This window comes from Mirounga leonina, unplaced genomic scaffold, assembly GCF_011800145.1.
Source record: "Mirounga leonina isolate KUSES-001 unplaced genomic scaffold, KU_Mleo_1.0 Mir_53, whole genome shotgun sequence".
Taxonomy (NCBI): domain Eukaryota; kingdom Metazoa; phylum Chordata; class Mammalia; order Carnivora; family Phocidae; genus Mirounga; species Mirounga leonina.
In genome coordinates, this window is record NW_023270807.1 from 59,782,887 (window position 1) to 59,803,695 (window position 20,809).

Genomic DNA, 20,809 nt, shown 5'->3' on the forward strand with positions numbered 1-20,809 from the left:
TAGAAATGGGCAAGCTGTTCACCAGAGATTCAAACTATAAGCAGAAGTAGAAAAATTTATTTGTTCTGTATATTTCCTGATAAACAAAGCAATTGCCAGGTATTCTCTTTTTCAACAGAGGTGGATGGTATACATATGATAATAGTACTGTTAGAGAAAGACAAATACCATCTGATTTCACTCATATGTGCAATTTAAGAAACAAAATAGATGAATATAGGGGAAAGAAAAAAAAAAGGAGAGAGAGAGGCAAACCAAAAAACAGATTAATAACTATAGAGAACAAACTGAGGGCTGCTGGAGGGGAAGTGGGCTGGGGGATGGGTTACATGGGTGATGGGGACAAAGGAGGTCAATTGTGATGAACACTGGGTGGTGTATGTAAATGATGAATCACTAAATTCTATACCTGAAACTTATACTGCATGTTCACTAGCTGGAATTTGAAAAAAAAAAAAAAACTTGAAAAAATAATAATGCTAGAATTGTAAGAAATGACTACAATATAGTCACTTAAAGAAACACATTCATTGAAAATTTTCATAAGTAAATTTCCTTCTCTGACTCTTTTAGGATGCTGCCTTTTATCTTTGCTGGTACAGATTTGTACTGCAATATCTCAAAGACATGATGTGCAGGTTCATGAGAGCAAGAGAGGGTAAAGTATTTAGGTGTCTAAAGACATTGAAAATCAAAATAATAGGACCCTGCAGCAGATCTACTCAGAAATAAAATAAAACAGTTACTTAGTTATTTCCATGGTGGGCTCTGTTTTAATATACATCTGAATACATGTTGATGAACTGTAGCTAAGTAAGTAGATATGAAAGAATTTCATATCAAAGAAGGAAATGATGAAATTTATTATTTTTTATTTTAAGTTATACAAGTAATCACACAAGAAGACTCTAATGAGGAGTTAGGATTTTAGGTTTTGCCGTTTTAATGTCTAGTAATTACAGTAAAGGGGTTTTGATGAAGTTCCACATCAGAACACAAATTTTCTGAAGCAACTTTATTCCTAGGAATAAATTTTAAACATTTCAAGTGAATATAATGGCTTTGAATATTTCTTTATGTCTAATGGAACCTAGACATTAAGAGTAAAATATTACTTTGGATTGAAAAAAATTGTAAAAATATATATTGTTATTAGAAGTGGATCTATATTCTATTTTTAGTATTTACTTTCTAGTGAGAGATCTTAAGGTGTTCATTTTACATATTTATTCTCAGTCATTTTAATTTTCTAAACCCAAGTAACCATTAATGCAAAGAACTTTGTTTTAAATTAAAATTGAGGACACCTTTTCTTTTAAAAGATAGTTTCTTTAGGGGCACTTTGGTGGCTCAGTTGGTTAGGTGTCCGACTCTTAATTTTGGCTTAGGTCATAGTCTCAAGGTATGGGATCAAGCCCTGTGTCAGGCTCCGTGCTCAGCATGGAGTCTGCTGGAGATTCTCTCCCTCTTCTTTCCCTATGTCCCTCCTCTGTTCATGTTTTCTCTTCTTCTCTCTAATAAATAAATAAAATCTTTAAAAAATAAATAAACAAAAAATAAAAAGATCGTTTCTTTAGTTTATATTAGCTATATTCTAAACCTCCGATTTAAATATGTATATACATACCAAGGGGGATATTATCAGTCTATAAATAATGTTGGAATATAGTATGTAAGTATTTTATCCTAATACAGAACTATGTACAACTTGTATCAGGTTTAAAAAAAAATTGCATGAGGTCAATAGTACTTCTTTATTAATTTCCTTATATTTTGGACTCTAAAAGGCAAATGAAATTGCTCTAAATTACTAAACTTGTTTGTTAGATTGGAAAAAATGTCTATTTCATTTCATAACTTTTAACCCAAAGCAAATGACAAAATAATTTAATACTTTTATGTGATCTTTCACAAAATTAAAGAATATTTGCAGTTAAGCCAAATCTTTCATATTAAGTTTAATTAGTTATTAAAATGAAATTATCAGATTTGCCATAACTTCTTTAAAGATGATATATATCACTAAGCTTATTAGCTAACTGAAACATGAAATAACTCTAAATTGCATAAAGCATATGTTCCATGTATTAAATCCTAAATATACCATCTACTTTAATGATATATGTGAGAAATCCTAAAATAAGTTTTTATCCTATTAATATTATAGAAAAAATTATGATCATAATTTACAATAAATTATTTATATCTTTCAATGTAACACTGCATCTGTTATTTCATGATAAGTATGAATGAATTAGAACAGTACCATATTATCATTTAATTACTATCCAGCACTGCCCCCCAAATAGGGTGATCTTTTTGAAATTAACTTCTAGAATTTTGTTTTGAATTTTTATTAAAGTGTATAAAGCTATATGTTATAGATTCCTAAATATGCCCAATTTGTTAAGAGTTGCTACTTCAATCCTTGTTTAAACTACTTATATATTCCTCATTATCTAGCCAGAGCACTTTATTCATTGATATTATGAAATTCTGAGTTGTAAAATAAATAAATAAAAGCATGTATCTTAAGTCCTTATTTGAAAAATCACTCAAAATAAGAAAACAAGCTGAAAACCAATAACCAATTTAGAATTGTACTCAATTGTATATTAACTTGGCACTGAGTGGTATTTTCCAAGCTTCTATTTTTAATTCACAATGCAATAAGGAAAAAAATATAAACACGATGTTACTAATTCAAGAAAAAAAGTAGAAAACAGGATTATAAGAAATATTTCTGGGAGCATCTAAAATAAACGAAATTTTGTTATAAGAGCTACCTTGAAAACCAATGAATCCAACACTCTAATCTTACTAATGAGGAAACTGAGGTCCCAAATGACTAAGTCAAAAAATCAAAGCTGGAACTGAAACGTGGATATTTACTTAAGTAATCTTTCAAATACTATGAACCAAATTCAATAATTTATTCAAGCTTTTACTTCAACAATAATTATGTAAGCCCCTTCTGTACATAAAGTGCTCTACCAGCTGCTAGCCCTCTAGATGTAAGAAAATTGAAATATTACTATAAAGATGTAACTTTCTTCTTATAAAATAATTAATACATGTTTCTCATTTAAATGGTGACTGTATTATCAAAAAAAAAGAATGATGATTTGCATATTTAAGCTTACTATCAAAGATATCTCAGTATTCACTCCTCAACAGTACTTAAGTCCTCAACAGTACTCTCAGATTTTCATAGATTTTAAGTACTGAAGTTGGTAAAATTTTGGACAGGCACAACTACCATAAAGATAAAACAAAGACATGAATTCATTATGAAGCCTGATAAATGATACATCACATTTATATTGTTTAGGTGCTAATTGTGATGACCTAACAGAAGACCCAGATGCACTTCATTTACCAAAACTTTGTGTGTGAAAAATGATAAATGCCTATAATGACATTCTATTTCTGCCCAAATGAATTTGGAAGTGATGAATCCCACTTCTTCTCTGACATCATAGCATTGGGTAAAATATTTCAAAGACTAATAGCTTGTCAGGGAAAGCTCAAACTGATAAGAATTATCTATAAAATTATATATCCCTATGTTTGAAATTATTTCATGCAAAAATGTGAAGAATTGCAGAGGGTGCATATAATATTTTAAATGAATATAGAAGTGTCAATATTTCATTTAAAGCTTTCATGAAGAATGACGGTGGAAAGTTAAAATAGAACTCAAACTCAAGTAATGTTTTAAAGATTGCAAGCCCAGTGTAGCAGTTTAGAATCACCAGCTGACAAACTGGCATGAAGAATCAAAGGAGATCTTACAGAAAGTATGACAACCTCGCAGACAGGTTAAATTAAAATCTATCAACATGTAAAAATGAAGGGAAGAAAAAGATTTTTCTTGACTCTAATGGACAGAGCCTGCTGGTGAATTTAGGAAATTAAAAATGTTGATATAAGCAGAAAAGTCTCAGAAACTGCTAGAGAACATTGACCCAAATTGCCTAGAATTTGAGAAATTTACTCAGACACTAGAATATTTCATAAGAATGTGAAATATAATAATACTAACTTTATCCACTCCAACTTTTTAGAAGCAGAAACACTTTCTGAATATTGTTCTTGTTTCATTCTTACACTTCCTTATTGGAAGTAAGAAATCTATGCATCTGGAGACTATGGAAATACAAGCATAAATGCTGGATTAAGGAATGAGTTCAGCAATCTCTAAATTCACAAGTTGTAAATGAAGTGTATAAGATAACCCAAAGCCAAGGAGAACAGTCTTCTTACTAAATTATCCTCCAAAATGGCCTCATAATTTTTTTTTCCTGTTCACTTTTCAACACCATGATTACTGCCAGCCCAAAGTTGATAGAGCAAATTACAATCCAAAATGCAATGTCTTAGTTTGGGCTGCTATAACAAAAATAATATAAGCTGTGTGACTTAAATAATAGAATTTTGTTTCTCACAGTTTTGGAGACTGGGAAATCCAAGATCAAGATGCCAGCAGATCCAGGGTCTGGTGAGGGCACTTTTCAAGGTTTTCAAAGGATCATCTTCCTGTTGTATCCCCACATGAGAAAGAGAGAGAGACAGAGACAGATGGAAAAAGAGAGAGAAGGGGAAGAAGCTCTTTCCTGTCTCTTCTTATAAGGGCATTAATCCTGCTATAAAGACTCCACCCTCATGACCCAATTATCTCCCAAAGGCCCCATCTCCAAACACCATTACAGTGGAGATTAGAATTTCAATATAAGAATTTGGGTGACACAGACATTCAGTCGACAGCACTGATAAATTCAAATAAGGTACACACTCAGTTTTGTGCTTTCCATGAAACTATCTTCTAGAAAGCATGCTAATCTGACCCACAGAGTGAAAGCTTAAGAATTATTGAAGTTGGATTCATAACTAAAGCAATATTACAATATTCACATATTGACCTATTTGTTACATGAATAATAAAACCAGCATTGGGAGCAGCAGCTAGGGCTCATTTGCAAAACAAAATAAGATATGTATATGTAGATAGATGATAGATAGATAGATGATAGATAGATAGATAAAGACAGAAAGAGAAAGAGAGACAGAGACAGAGAGACAGAGAAACAGAGTCAGAAATAATATACATGAAGAGGCAAATACCTTCAAGTTGCCCCAAATCTTTTATTAGGAATCACAGAATAAACCTGCAAATGAGACAAAGGTGAAGAAATGTTTTATAATTGATGAAATCATTTGAAAACTGAAGAAACAAATTAGTGTGAATGTTGAAAGAATGTACAGCAAATCAGTGAGGGAAAAAAATTACACGATTCCTGTTCAGGCTATCAAGGAGCAACTTAAGAGTAACCCACTCGCCAGAAGTATGTCTTAAAAGCCAGATAAAAATTTTAAAAGCATGATTGGATTTCACTTAGAGATACAAAGAGCTAGAAAGAGTATCACAATCTTACAAAAACAAAAAGCCAGGAAAACAGCAAGTTCACAACTTTACTTGAAACCATCAAGAAGTTGAGATGACAAGACTACCAAACAGTCATTGATTTATGGAGAGGCAGGCACCCGATGAGATACAAGATGTGAACACTTGCTTACTTGCAACAGACAGAGCTAGGCTCAGCTATGAAGACTTCAGATAGGATAACTTGGTGGAGGCTTGGAGGGGATCTTCCTTTTGTGTTGTCCTTCTTTAAGGATACCCATGGAGACAACAGAGCACTCCTAGAGTTATCATAGTTCCTTTTTATCCAATATTGCTACCATGATGGCGGGGACAAGGGACTTCTGTCTAATTAAACCTGTCTTATGTAGGCACTCTGTCTCTTATTCTCAGAGGACTAGTTGCTCTGGCCCTGTTCCTTCCAGTCCCCACATCCAGTTCTGGGCTCAGCACTTATTCTTACCCTTTCCTCATTAGTAGAGGGCTTTTTGTTCTTATATCCTCAGCTTTAATGGCTTTTCAACAGCATCCTCAGCATTTTTGGGAGAAAATGTAGAGCCTTAGGATGTTAGACATCTAGGGAGACTTGGCAAAATCTTGAAGACTTTTCACAGTAATAGTTTTTCAAGACTTTTTCACTAGATCCTCACAAATCGTATTGGCCAGAGTCCTGAGAAAACATCCATCATAGTGCATGCTCTGAAGTGGAGAATAACAAAGGGTATGTGAGGGGCACAAAATTTGCCAGGACCCTTCTGCTTTAGCTTCCCTAGAAAACAAAAGCCTTTATCTTTGGGAAAAGGGCAACAAAAACTGCATTCTGATAGCACAGGTATAAGATTAATGCTGCTGGAGAAAGAACAGAAAAATACCCTCTACTAAATGGGAAGCAGTAGGAATAAGTGCTGGGCCTAGTACTAGAGATGAGGAAAGGATAAGAACCCATGGAAGTCCAGAATTCTGCACTTTAGGGACACAGTGCCTGCGTAAGACTGTGGCTTAATCAGAATCATCTTAAACATCAAGGTAGCAAGTATCAGGTAAAAAGTTACAGTATTTACTTCTGGGAATGTTTCCTTTTCTTTATAAATAATCCCCATAGAAATATAATACAAAAGAAAGACCTAAAGTTGATAGTGGAGTAGATATTGAGAGAAATTCTGTGCCAAGCCAGCCCCCAACTTAGTCATAAGTTATGCCTTGAGGAATATGTAGGCTGGGATATAGTGAGGTTAATTATAGTGTCCACCACCACCACACACAACTCAGAAATACTCCTGTGTAGATTAATTGAAACTACCACATCAAAGGCCTAGAAGAAGAAAAGATAGATACATTTGCAGGTATAAAAATCTATTTATCTGTGTGTGCTGTCCTAAAAAAGATACCAGGTTTTCACAAAAATACTATGAAACATATGGAAAAATAAAATAACAACACACAGCCAAGAGACCAAAAAAAAAAAAAAAATGAGACTTTCAGTTCAGCTCCGATATGTGAAGAACTTGGAAGTTGTCTCTTCTACTCTTAATGGAGGGGTATTATGAACAACTCTAAGAGTTAAAAACTCCAGGGGAGGGCGCCTGGGTGGCTCAGTTGGTTAAGCGACTGCCTTCGGCTGGGGTCATGATCCTGGAGTCCCTGGATCGAGTCCCGCATCGGGCTCCCTGCTCGGCAGGGAGTCTGCTTCTCCCTCTGACCCTCCCCCCTCTCATGTGCTCTTTCTCTCTCATTCTCTCTGTCTCAAATAAATAAATAAAATCTTTAAAAAAAAAAAAAAACAACTCCAGGGGACCCAGTCTAGAGGGGCCCCCACAATATTATGAGATTTACCTGGAGAAGCTCAACCAAGTTCCCATAGTAAAGGTCAAAGAAAAATCCCCTTGGATTTCTTGCAGGAGGAGGAGGAAGGAACCATTTAAAATACACCAGAGAACTCTGTCTTAACAAGACCTGCTTTCAGGTGAAAGCAGTTAACCAGAGCCTAATATGCTGGGGTATTATCAGTCAGACTTACATGGGGAAGGGAAAAACCCGACTTCAACTAGCTTTAGCTGTGTAGGGAAAGAAAATACTCAATACTCCAGCCCACCTACTCTAGCTATAATGTCCCATGCCTAAACAGGGAGAAAAAAAATGAGAAACACTTGTGAAATTCTGTCCAAAGGCATAGATTTACTAGAAGACTAAGACCTGATCAAAGGACTATTTCAGATTGCTTACCCTCTCCCCACACCTCCCGACATTACTAAAGCTATTCCTTTTACCTGATATATCATGTCTGGCTATCAAGAAAAAGTCACAAGGTATAACAAAAGGCAAAATTCACCATTTGAGAAAACAAAGCAAGCATCAGAACCAGATATGGCAGCAGTATTGAAATTATCAAACTAGGGGGGCACCTGGGCAGCTCAGTCAGTTAGGCATCTGCCTTCAGCTCGGGTCATGATCCTAGGGTCCTGGGATCAAGCCCCATGTTGGGCTCCCTGCCCAGCAGGGAGTCTCCTTCTCCCTCTGCCTCTGCTGCTCCCCTGCTTGTGCTCTCTCTCTCTTAAAAAAATAAAAGAAATTATCAAACTAGGAATTTAAAGCAACTATGATTAATATCCTAAGGAGGACTGATTAATGGACTGTAGTGGATAAAGGAGATAGCATGTAAGAACAGATGGGCACTATAAACAGAGGGATGGAAATCCTAACACCCCCCAAAATGTTTTAGATAAAAAAACACTCAAATGGAAATGAAGAATACTTTTGATGGGCTTAATAGTAGATTGGACATGGATAAGGAAAGAATCTCCTAGCTACAGGACATACCAATAGAATCCTCAAAAAGCTGAAAGGCAAAGAAAACAAAGACAAAAACAAAAAACAAACAAACAAACAAAAAAAACAAATTCACCAGAATATTTAAGGACTGTGGGACAACATACATATAATAGGAATACCAGAAGAAGAAAGAGAGAAAAAGAAGAAATATTTGAAATAATCATGACTGAGAATTTGCCCAAATTAACATTGGACACAAAAGCACAGATCCAGAAATCCAAGAGAAAATCAAACAGGATAAATGCTAAAACGAACAAGTATATGTTGGAATATCATTTACTAATTGCAGAAAATAAAAGGCAAAAAAAAAAAAAAATCCTGAGATGGGATAAAAATCTTAACACATAGAGGAACAAAGATAACTATTACAACTAACATCTCAACCATTCAAGGAAGAAGCAAGCAGAATGAAATATTTAAAGTGTTGAGAAAAAGCCCACCAACCTAGATTCTGTACCCTGCAAAATTATCCACCAAAAGTGAAGGAGAAATACTTTCTCAGTCAAACAAAAACTGAGGCATTTGTTGGCAGCAGATTTGCTGCAAGAAATTTAGAAGTCCCTTAGAAAGAAGGAAAGAAGGAAAATTATATAGGAGAAACTTAGATCTACAAAAAGAAAGAGCATCAGTGAAGAGAATTTAAGAGAAGGTAAAATAAAAACATTAATTTTTTTATTAACTGAAATAACAGATAATTGTTCAAATAAAAATAGCAACAATGTATTCAATTATATATGTTTATGTATATATTTTATTTATAAATAAGAGAATAAGTTGAAAATATTAAGTCAGAAGCAATTCTAAGAATTACACTGAAATTTTAAACAACCCAAAGCCTTAAAAATAATCTAATAAAACTTAATTCATAAATTACATCTACATAAATAATTTTCACAGCATAAAAAATTGTAATAGGGTGCCCTCATAATAAATGCACCCTACTTTGAAAATAAATAGAATCATATTTGTGTACAAAAAATCCATTGTAATGTGATAGGATCTATCCCATTGATATTATATCTAAACAATGATTTTGAGTGTTCACTGACTCTACAAATATTCGTCTTACCTTTTTTAAACATTTTCCTAAATTTTTATTCATACCCACAGACTGCTAAAAACAAAAGAACATAATTCAATCCAGCTTAAAAAATATTCTCACCAAAATAGCTTAGATTTTACTGTTGTATTAGAAAAAATGAAATAATTTCCTAATAAAAAATTAATAGTCACTTTATTTAGTGGGTGGGAGGAGTAAGGGCAACTTTTCTCATCTTCTTCTATAAATGGGATAACATATGTATTTATTAAAAACATATTCTGGGCTTTCTGCCCGTGGATGCTGCCAAGTAAGCATCGTTCAAGTCTCCCCTCCCACTGCCATCATGTCTAAATCAGAGTCTCCCAAAGAGCCTGAACAGCTGCGGAAGCTCTTCATCAGAGGTTTGGGCTTTGAAACAACCGATGAGAGTCTGAGGAGCCATTTTGAGCAATGGGGAACGCTTAAGGACTGTGTGGTAATGAGAGATCTGAACACCAAGCACCCCAGAGCCTTTGGGTTTGTTACATATGCCACTGTGGAGGAGGTGGATGCAGCCATGAATGCAAGGCCACACAAGGTGGATGGAAGAGTTGTGGAACCAAAGAGGGCTGTCTCAAGAGAAGATTCTCAAAGACCTGGTGCCCACTTAACTGTGAAAAAGATTTTTGTTGGTGGCATTAAAGAAGACACTGAAGGACATCATCTAGAGATTATTTTGAACAGTATGGGAAAATGGAAGTGATTGAGATGACTGACCGAGGCAGTGGCAAAAAGAGAGGTTTTGCTTCTGTAACATTTGATGACCATGACTCTGTAGACAAGATTGTCTTCAAAAATACCATACTGTGAATGGTCACAACTGTGAAGTAAGGAAAGTCCAATCTAAGCAAGAGATGGCTAGTGCTTCATCCAGCCAAAGAGGTCAAAGTGGTTCTGGAAACTTTGGTGGTAGTCGTGGAAGTGGTTTTGGTGGGAATGACAACTTTGGTCGTGGAGGGAACTTCAGTGGTCAAGGTGGTTTTGGTGGCAGTGGAGGTGGTGGTGGATATGGTGGCAGTGGGGATGGCTATAACAGATTTGGTAATGATGGAAGCAAATTTGGAGGTGGCAGAAGCTATAATGATTTGGGCAATTACAATAATCAATCCTCAAATTTTGGACCCATGAAAGGAGGAAATTTTGGAGGCAGAAGCTCTGGCCCCTATGGTGGTGGAGGCCAATACTTTGCCAAACCACGAAACCAAGGTGGCTATGGTGGTTCCTGCAGCAGCAGTAGCTGTGGCAGTGACAGGAGGTTTTAATTACTGCCAGGAGACAAGGCTCAGCAGGAGAGGAGAGACAGAGGAGGGACGGGGAAGCTACAGGTTACAACAGATTTGTGAACTCAGCCAAGCACAGTGGTGGCAGGGCCTAGCTGCTACATAGAAGACATGTTTTAGACAATACTCATGTGTATGGGCAAAAATCTCGAGGACTGTATTTGTGATTAATTGTATAAAACGATATTTTAGTTTCTGTTCTGTGGAAAGTGTAAAGTGTTCCAACAAAGGGTTTTAATGTAGATTTTTTGTTTTTTTGCACCCATGCTGCTGATTGTTAAATGTAATAGTCTGATCATGACGCTGAATAAATGTGTCTTTAAAAAAACAGCAACAACAACATATTTTGGAATTAATTTCCAGACTCACATGTCTAATTGTGGATATCAGATGTGAAAGGAGAGAGATATTTTCTTCATGTGGCCATTGCATTTAATCTTCCCTCTGTGGCTGTATTGGCCTATGATGGGTTTCCCCCCACCCTTTTTTGTCATGGAGGGTTTATATAGTGTTCTTTCCTGTTGAAAATATTTTATTTATTTTTTAATTTTTTTTAAAGATTTTATTTATTTATTTGAGAGAGAGAATGAGAGAGAGAGACAGAGCATAAGAGGGGGGAGGGTCAGAGGGAGAAGCAGACTTCCTGCTAAGCAGGGAGCCCGATGTGGGACTCAATCCCGGGACTCCAGGATCATGACCTGAGCCGAAGGCAGTCGCTTACCAACTGAGCCACCCAGGCGCCCAAAGATCTTTTACCTAAAAATGTAATAGCCACAAAATAAATGGAAGACAAGTACGCAGTGTTGCAATAGATTGCAGAACTAGCTTATTTTTCCCTGTAGAAAGAATTTAATACCTATCAAAATCCTACCCTAAAAATATTAAAATAAAAATATTAGCAAATAAACTCCATGTACTGTTCCTTTTTTTTTTTTACATTCCCATATATACTTTTAAAAATTATTTTATCTAGGATCACCTAAAACATTCTGTTTTGTGCTTTGCAAATGTCTTTTATTTAAGGATACATCTCTGAAGAGCAGTGGCAAATAGATAGGTAGAAACCAGGGTTCCTTTAAAACAGAAAAACATTCTAATTTAATCCCCTCAGATTTTTATGCCCATGGACAAAAATGAAAAAGTGATTTTTAAAATGTGTTAACCTAGGCATAAATATCAGGCTTTTTATTTTTGCCTTATTGGCTCAAAGTTAAAATTAACATAGTCCTCCATTGAGTTACCTTCTGTAAGTGTATTCTTAACACATTTCTACATCTAATTATTTTCATGGAATAATTCTAGATTGCCATATCCATCTTTCCCACCTCTCCCTACACAGACATGACTCCATCCATGTATCTGGGATACTTCTGAATATATGAAATAGAGGCCATGTAGCTTGTTCCTTAACTATAAAAATTAAGTCAATGAATGAACACAAGTAAATCCGTAAGTGGTTTATGAAGCTAACAAGCCTCAGTTGCTCCACAGCATGAAAAGTTTGAACTTTTGGGTGTATTTTAGTAGATTATGGGTCTTTCCATCTTTGCCTTTTTCATGCTGTTAAATGATTTTTCTAGTCTAACTCTGATCCCAGGTTTGGCCCACATTCTCTTTCCTGGGGCCCCATGAGATGCTGGCTACTTCAAATGCTTGCTCCCTCCATCACTTATTATAAAATCTCCAGTGTCACACCACTCAATAACGTCACGGTGAGGGAGGAGATGAAATAACTTCCTTTTCAGCTTTTTAGAGGTATCTACTCTGTCCAGCTTTCCTGCATTTTCAGAGAGAGTCTTTGCTGTCTGAACACAGAGCAAAGGCACTGCCAAGCAGGCATGGCTGTAGGTTTTGTTTACCCAACCCAATGAGTGCTCTGTTTACAAATTAAAACACACTTACGATTTTCTCAAATTTCCACTCATTATCACATTGTCACAGTACTGTAAAACCTGATGTTTTTTTCTCCCAAATTTTGACCATGTTAACAAAATAAACACTACTGTTAAAATTTCAGCAAGATTATTACATTTCTACTCCATTCTATTTATATTGCATAGTCACAGTTACTGTTTACATACAGTTTTTCTTGATACATGTTTACTATTATATTAGTATGATATATCAGAGATTTGTAATTACAATTTCAAGACCCTTGGGCCCAAATATATTTTAAAATTCAACAATGTTCAGATTCTGGAAATGTAATATAATGTAATACCATGCAATAACACAATATAATCAATCCTCTTATTATATAATTTCCAGGGAGGTTTGGGCCAGTACCACAGTCAAACATATATTAAAATCACTATATTAATATATTCTGAATATTTAGTGGGGTGAATAAAATTATAGAAGAATATGTTGAGACTCTCTACAGGAAAAAAAACTGATGGTTATCAGAGGGGAGGTGGGTGGAGGGGTAGGGGAAATAGGTGATGGGGATTAAGGAGCACACTTGCTGTGATGAGCACTGGGTGATGTATGGAAGTGTTGAATCACTATATTGTACACCTGAAACTAATATTACACTGTAAGTTAACTAACTGGAATTTAAATAAAAACTTAAAAAAAAAAGAATATGTTGATTGAGGTAGGATTTCGGTTTCTGCCAAAGAAAATAAATACAGCTTTTTTTTTTTATTTCTGAACTGTGAATGAAACACTTTATATTAAACAACACTTCATATTTTGTCAAGCATAACATATAGTTTTGTATTTGTATTTCTTTGCAAATATTTCCCCCCGTCTAAAAACCTGTGCTCTCACATGTACGGCTATCCCAATACATAAAGAAAACACCTCCATTTCCCCCAAGAGTTTAAAATTCAGCTCATGAAAAAACAAAAAAATAAAATTCAGTTCATGAAATCCTTTCCAAGCCTCTAGAAAAATTAATTACATTACCTAATAAATGATACAATCAGCAATGCATATATTGTACTTTATTTAGAAAACATATTATCTTAAATGTGAGACTATATTGTACACCTGAAACTAATATTACACTGTAAGTTAACTAACTGGAATTTAAATAAAAACCTAAAAAAAAAGAATATGTTGATTGAGGTGGGATTTCGGTTTCTGCTAAACAAAATAAATACATTTTATTTTAAAAGTGATCCACTTCTGCAAACCAAGCATTTAAAATAACACATATTTAACATAGTACATTATAGTTGTTGAATATCTATTTATAGAAAGAATGAATATATTTCACTAGTATTTAGAATTTTCCAGTTTCAAGAAATATAATTAATATGTTTGATATCACATGAGTACAAAGTAGTAGACATCAAACAGATGATCTAGAATTATAATAAAATCTTCCTTCCATAGTATAGTAAGGTATTTAATTGAAATGTTACTATTTTATTTTGAAATGATTTATATTTAAATATTATAAATTGTTGAAAAAACAAAAAAACAATTAGTCAATGCTATTATATTTAAATTTCTTATAAGCATCTGAATTATTTTCCAATGCAATAGACATTATGAATAAAAGTAATAAAATTTATCCCATGTTAGTATGTATGTACATTTTTATTTTTTTCTTAGAAGTCTGAAATATAAGTAACATCCTCAATCTCTTAATTCTTTTTCTATTAAATATGCACAAATAAAATAATGACATGGAAATTCTAAGGTGACAAGATGGAATGAACTATAGGATATTATGTTACAATTTATTTAAAGTATTTTCTTTTTTTAATAAAAAGGAAAGTATAGTTTTCTTTATAAATAAGTAGCTTTAAAACATTTTCCAAGCATATATCTCACTTTCTAAAAAAGCTAAACCTAGAAGTTTGAGTAGTAGATGTCTCAAAATATGAATAAAGCAATTTTAAGATTCACACATATTTTTAAAAAGAGGAAAATGTAACTTTGATCAATTATAAACACACATTTTTTAGTGCTATTCAAAAACTAAATTTAACATTGTTCTAAGCAATGCTCCTTTACTTCACTCAGTGAGACTCTGATGCAAATTCAGAAAAGTTGTTTTTATAACCTGGTCCAAAAAAATATTTATATGTCAATTCATATACATATAATTTCTATTTAAAAGCTACCGAAAGGTAAACACAAACTTCAAAAGATAAAGGCAACCAAATTCAGTTCAAATCAAATTGATGTAGTATCAAATTATCCTTCTAGTATAAATACATTAGAATTAAAATACACAGAAAGAAAGAGAGAAGAGCGAGCAGGGGAGAGCGAGACAAGTTTGAAGGGGAGGGCAGGCAGAGTTAGCAGCCCCTAAGGCTCTCCTCTCCCACTGCCCATCCCTTTCCTCTCTTCTCCCCCAGCCTCTCTCTCTTTCTGCCCCATAACTTTTCTCTCGAAAACCCCCTATTTAGCCAAAGGAAGGAGGTAAGGGGAACCCTCTCCCCTCCCCCCTCCAAAACCCCCCAACTTTTCCAGTCCAGAGAAAGCAGGGAAGCGAGTGGGCACCTGGCTGGCCATGCAGCTGCTGTGCTGCGAGGTGGACCTGGTCCTTAGGGCCACGCCAGACGCCAACCTGCTCTACAACGACCGCGTTTTGCAGAACTTGCTCACCATCGAGGAGTGCTACCTTCCCCAGCTCCTACTTCAAATGCGTGCAGAAGGACATCCAGCCCTACATGCGCAGGATGGTGGCCACCTGGATGCTGGAGGTCTGCAAGGAACAGAAGTGTGAAGAGGAGGTCTTCCCTTTGGCCATGAATTACCTGGACCGCTTCGTGGCTGGGGTCCCAACTCCTAAGAGCAATCTGCAGCTCCTGGGTGCTGTCTGCATGTTCCTGGCCTTCAAGCTCAAAGAGACCATCCCTCTGACGGCGGGGAAGTTGTGTATTTATACTGACAACTCCATCAAGCCTCAGGAGCTGCTCAAGTGGGAGCTGGTGGTGCTGGGGAAATTGAAGTGGAACCTGGCGGCCGTCACTCCTCACGACTTCATCCAGCACATCCTTCGTAAGCTGCCCCAGCTGAGTGAGAAGTTGTCTCTGACCCACAAGCACGCACAGACCTTCATTGCTCTGTGTGCCACTGATTTTAAGTTCGCCATGTACCCACCATAGATAATTGCAGCTGGAAGTGTGGGAGCAGCCATCTCTGGGCTCCAGCAGGATGAGGACGTGAGCTCCCTCTCTGGCAATGCCCTGGTCGACCTGCTGGCCAAGATCACCAACACGGATGTGGACTGCCTCAAAGCCTGCCAGGAGCAGATTGAGATGGTGCTGCTCAACAGCCTGCAGCAGTTCCGTCAGAACCAGGGGGACGGGTCCAAGTCGGAGGATGAACTGGACCAGGCCAGCGCCCCTACCGACCGGCGGGATATTGACTTGTGAGGACGCAGTCAGGCCGAATGGGAGAGACGTGCTCACATCTTGCTCTCTCCTTCTCTCTGGTTGTGTTTTGTTCTTTGTTTTAGGATGAAACTTTAAAAAACAACAACAACAAAAATTCTGCCCCCATCTAGATCATACTGAAAGATCTTTTAGAAGTGAGAGAAAAAGGTCCTATAAAAACGGAATAACTAAAAGCATTTGGTGCCTATTTGAAGTACAACAGAAGGGAATCCCTTGTATATGTGAACAGTTATTGTTTGATTATATTAAAAGTAATAGTAAAATGCTTACAGAAAAAAATAAATAAAATACACAGAAAAATTAATAAATAGAAACGTTTTGTATTAGATCATTCCCATATTAAATATTTTTCATCTTTCAGTGAAAATAAGTTAATGTTAATTGTGTGTGACTCTGTCTCCATATAAATCAACATACATTTTTAAGAACTTTGTGAATAACACAATCAGACAATGCAGATAAAGAACAACTTTATGTACAAAGATACTAGGTTTGGGCGCCTGGGTGGCTCAGTAGGTTAAGCGACTGCCTTCTGCTCAAGTCATGATCCTGGAGTCCCGGGATCGAGTCCCGCATCGGGCTCCCTGCTCAGCGGGGAGTCTGCTTCTCCCTCTGACCCTCCCCTCTCTCCTGTGCTCTCTCTCATTCTCTCTCTCACAAATAAATAAATAAAATCTTAAAAAAAAAAAAACAAAGATAATAGGTTTAATATTGAAAATAGTGAGTTTCAACTGACAGAATGGCATTCATATTTGAATTAAAAAGTACAAAGTAAATCTTTTTATTTACATTCATAGAATAATAATTAAAGCTACATTAATGGAAGTCATTCCTGAATGAGAAACTATATAAAAGAAAGCTTGAGAGTACCTTAGCAGTCTCCAAATTTTGTTCAGTTGAGGAGTGGATGGTAACTATAGAGGAGTATTTAGCATGATCTGGAATGAAGATGATGTAAAGTTAATAAAAAAGGAAACTATCTCTACAATTTCATCAAAAAGAATAAAATACCTAAGAATAAATTTAACCAAGGAAATGAAAGACCTGTATATTGAAAACTATAAGACATTACTAAAAGGAATTAAAGATGACACAAATGAAATGAAAGTCCATGCTCATGGATTAGAAAAATCAAAATTTTGTTAAAATGCCCATGCTACCCAAAACACTTTACATATTCAATGCAATACCTATCAAAATTCCAATGGAGTTTTTCATAGACACAGAACAAATAATCCTAAAATTTATATGGAACCACCAAAGATCCAAAAAAGCCAAAGCAATCTTGCAAGAAAAGAACAAAGCTAAAGGCATTATGCTCCCTGATTTCTAACTATATTATAAAGCTACAGTAACTAAAAGTTATGATATTGACATAAAAACGGACACACAGATCAATGGAACAGAACAGAGCCCAGACATAAACTCATGGATATTTGGTCAATTAATTTAAAACAAAATAGACAAGAAAATACAACAGGGGAATGACAGTCTCTAATAAATAGTGTTGGGAAAACCTGATAGACACACACAAACGAATGAAACTAAATTACTACCTTATACCAAACACAAAAATTAACTGAAAATGGATTAAGGAAACTTAAGACCTGAAACCATAAAACCCCTAGAGAAAACATAGGCAGTAAGCTCCCTGACAAAAGTCTTGGTGATAATTTTTAATCTGGTACCAAAAGCAACAAATGCAAAAATAAACAAGTGGGACTATATCAGATGAAAAACTTCTACACAGCAAAGGAAACCATCAATAAAATGAAAAGGCAGAAAATATTTGCAAATCATATATCTAAGAAGGGGCTAATATCCAAAATATATAAAGAATTCATACAACTCAACAGCAAAAAACAAAAACAAAACCCAGAAAACAAACAAACAAAACCCCTCAATTTATACAATTGAAAAATGAATAGACATTTTTCCTAAAAAAACATACAGATAGCCAACAGGTACATGAAAAATACTCAACATCATTAATCATCAGGGAAATGCAAATCAAAACCACGGATTTGATAATGGCTATTATCAGAAAGACAAGAGCTGGTAAGGATATGGAGAAAAGAGAACCCTTGTACACTCTTGGTAGGAATGTAAATTTGTATAGCCATTATGGAAAATAGTATGGACAGGCCTCAAAAAATTAAAAATAGATCTACCATATGATTCAGCAATTCCACTTTTGAGTATTTATGCAATGAAAACATAAATTCAAAAACATATCTGCACCCCCATGTTCACTGCAGCATTATTCACAATAGCCAAGATATGGAAACAACCGAAGTGTCCATCAATGGATGAATGAATAAAGAAACTGTGATAATTATTATTCTGCCTAAAATAGTATTCAGACTAAAAAAACAGAACGAAATCTTGCCATTTGTGACAACATGGATGGACCTTGAGGGCCCTATACTAAGTGAAATAAGTCAGACAGAGGAAAACAAATGCTATATAATCTCTTTTATATGTGGAATCTTAAAAAAAAGACAAATGAAATAGAGTATGTAAGTATCCTTTGAAAACTGAAATATTAGGTAAATATAATTTATCACAGTTCTGTGTGTACTTTTTGCAAAGTGAAATGAGTAGTATTACCTTACCTGTTTTAAATTCAGATTTTACGTATTGTTTATTCTAAAATTATTTTTCTTGTTCCTTTTGAGTTTATAGTAATGGTTCTAGTAATGATTCAAGATTTCTTTATTAGGGCAGCTTTTGAGTCAAAGATACTATTTTTTAAGTTACATTTATTTATTCCATTCAATTAATTTTTAAAAATTTCACTCAATTCATTTTACTCAACAAGTTCATATTTAATGCCTACTACAGGCAAGACACTGTTAACTGTGAAAGGTAAACGAATGAAAAGTGACACGATCCCTGTTCACAAAACACTCAGTATAGTGAAGATACAGACACAACCCTCAAGAGCTAAACATGACACCATATGATCACTGAGACAAAGGAGCAGTATACAAGGTACTGACCTGGGGAGGGCTTCCATCCCTGTGAGTATTGGGACAGGCCTCACAGGGAAGGTGATATCGTAAGTTGGGACCTAAAGGAGAAAGAAGACTTTACCAAGTTAATCTAGAGTAGGTGTTAAGGGCATCATAGTCCAGGGAAACAGCCTATCATGTTGAAGAATCATAAGAGAGCTTAACATGTGCAGAGTTTAAGGTTAGAATAGATGGGTGGCCAGAGAACAACGTGGAGGAACTGGCAGTCACCAGGCCATGGAGGGCCTCATAAGTCACCCAAAGGAGTTTGGTTTTCATCCTGTAGATGTCAGAGTCATGGAAGGTTTCTAAGCAGGAAAAAATCAAAAACAAAACTAAAAATAAACCTCTTTCACAATTACTATTACTTCGCATTCTAATATTTATCATATGAAGGGATTTGTTACAGTTAGTCTGGGTCAGTGACTTGATCTCCTCAAAAGGGTACAACACCAAAATGGGCCTTTAAAGAGAGAGAGAAAGAGAGAGAATAACTCTACAGAGGAAATACATACATTGTTATAGGGTACAAGGGTTTTCAAGATAATCAATGGGAATAAACTCTTCACACGTCTCGTCTACCAAGAAAAAAAAGACAGAAAAAATATAGACAAACTTTTCCAATACTCTAGTGTAAAGACTAGAGAACTCAACGGTTAGGTGGTATTTCTACTAACTGTGTCATTGATGGAGAATAGACATAGGAATACATTCTTTTAATGTTCTAATATCTAAGGATGCACAGAATTGACAATTCTAATCTGGCACATTGCTGAAAAGAACTGTTATCCTGACTTGCTTCTGCAGTTAGTTGTAAGCACTGATACTTAGAAAAGAGCACACATCAGTCCAACAGTTCACAATAAAAGGTTGCCTGCTAGGCATTACAAAATTTATGTCAATTTATCATACATATTTAAGTGTAAGTGGAGGGGCACCTGAGTGGCTCAGTCGATTAAGCATCTGCCTTTGGCTCAAGTCATGATCCCAGGGTCCTGGGATCGAGCCCTGCATCGGGCTCCCTGCTTCACGGGAAGCCTGCTTCTCCCTCTCTCACTCCCCCTGCTTGTGTTCCCTCTCTTGCTGTCTCTCTCTGTCAAATAAATAAATAAAATCTTTAAAAAACATAAATAAAAGCAAAAATAGTAATAGTAAATAGCCCCATTTCCATGTTGCCAACTCCTAACTGAACAAATGAAACAGACTTAGAGCAAAAGCAGAAAATATCTAGAAAAAGCTCCACAGATAAAACAGGTAGATGCTCCTATATGCCAGAGAGAGTTATTGGAAATGACACTTGTAGACACAGTGTGTTAAAAATATATATGTATATTGAAAAACAACACTTGTTCTGCAACAACTGAGTAACTAATGAAAACAAATCAGGTGGAATAACGGTGCTGTCAGTAGAAAACAAGCACCCACCCGCAAACTCTGAAGGGGAAATTGCCCCATATGAAAAGGTTTGAAATTTTTGATCAATAAGTTCTACCATATCTACTATAAACTCTGCACTTTTAAAACCGATCCTATAGAGTCAACGTACCTCTCAGGTGGAATTAATAATCTATCCTCCAGTTTGGATTGATAACAACCAAAGAAAGGATTGAAAATTGAGACCAGTTAAGTATGATTTAATGTTAGAGACTAAGAACATTTGTGTCAACTTGACAATGAATTGTTTCAGGATTTTAGTTTAGTTTAGGTTTGGCAGGAAGAGAAGCCTACAGAGCAAAACAACCACCACCACCACCACAACCGAAACTTCATTGTAGCCTTAGGAAATATTTTCAAGCCAATGCAAAACAGTTTTTGCCTCAAAA

General features: G+C 35.5%; 1 long non-coding RNA gene and 2 pseudogenes across 1 annotated transcript in view; 2 read left to right on the top strand and 1 right to left on the bottom strand.

Annotated features, from left to right (window-relative positions):
• The first annotated feature begins 9,636 nt into the window (after positions 1–9,636).
• LOC118001341 lies at positions 9,637–10,594 on the top strand (annotated as a pseudogene).
• Positions 10,595–15,083: 4,489 nt separating this feature from the next.
• LOC118001243 lies at positions 15,084–15,951 on the top strand (annotated as a pseudogene).
• A 3,043-nt stretch (positions 15,952–18,994) lies between these two features.
• The window catches only part of LOC118001244, a 72,513-nt gene continuing 70,698 nt past the window's right edge, over positions 18,995–20,809 (bottom strand). Inside the window, exon 3 of the long non-coding RNA XR_004676658.1 lies at positions 18,995–19,045. This is a non-coding gene — a long non-coding RNA (uncharacterized LOC118001244). The remainder of the gene's footprint in view (positions 19,046–20,809) is intronic.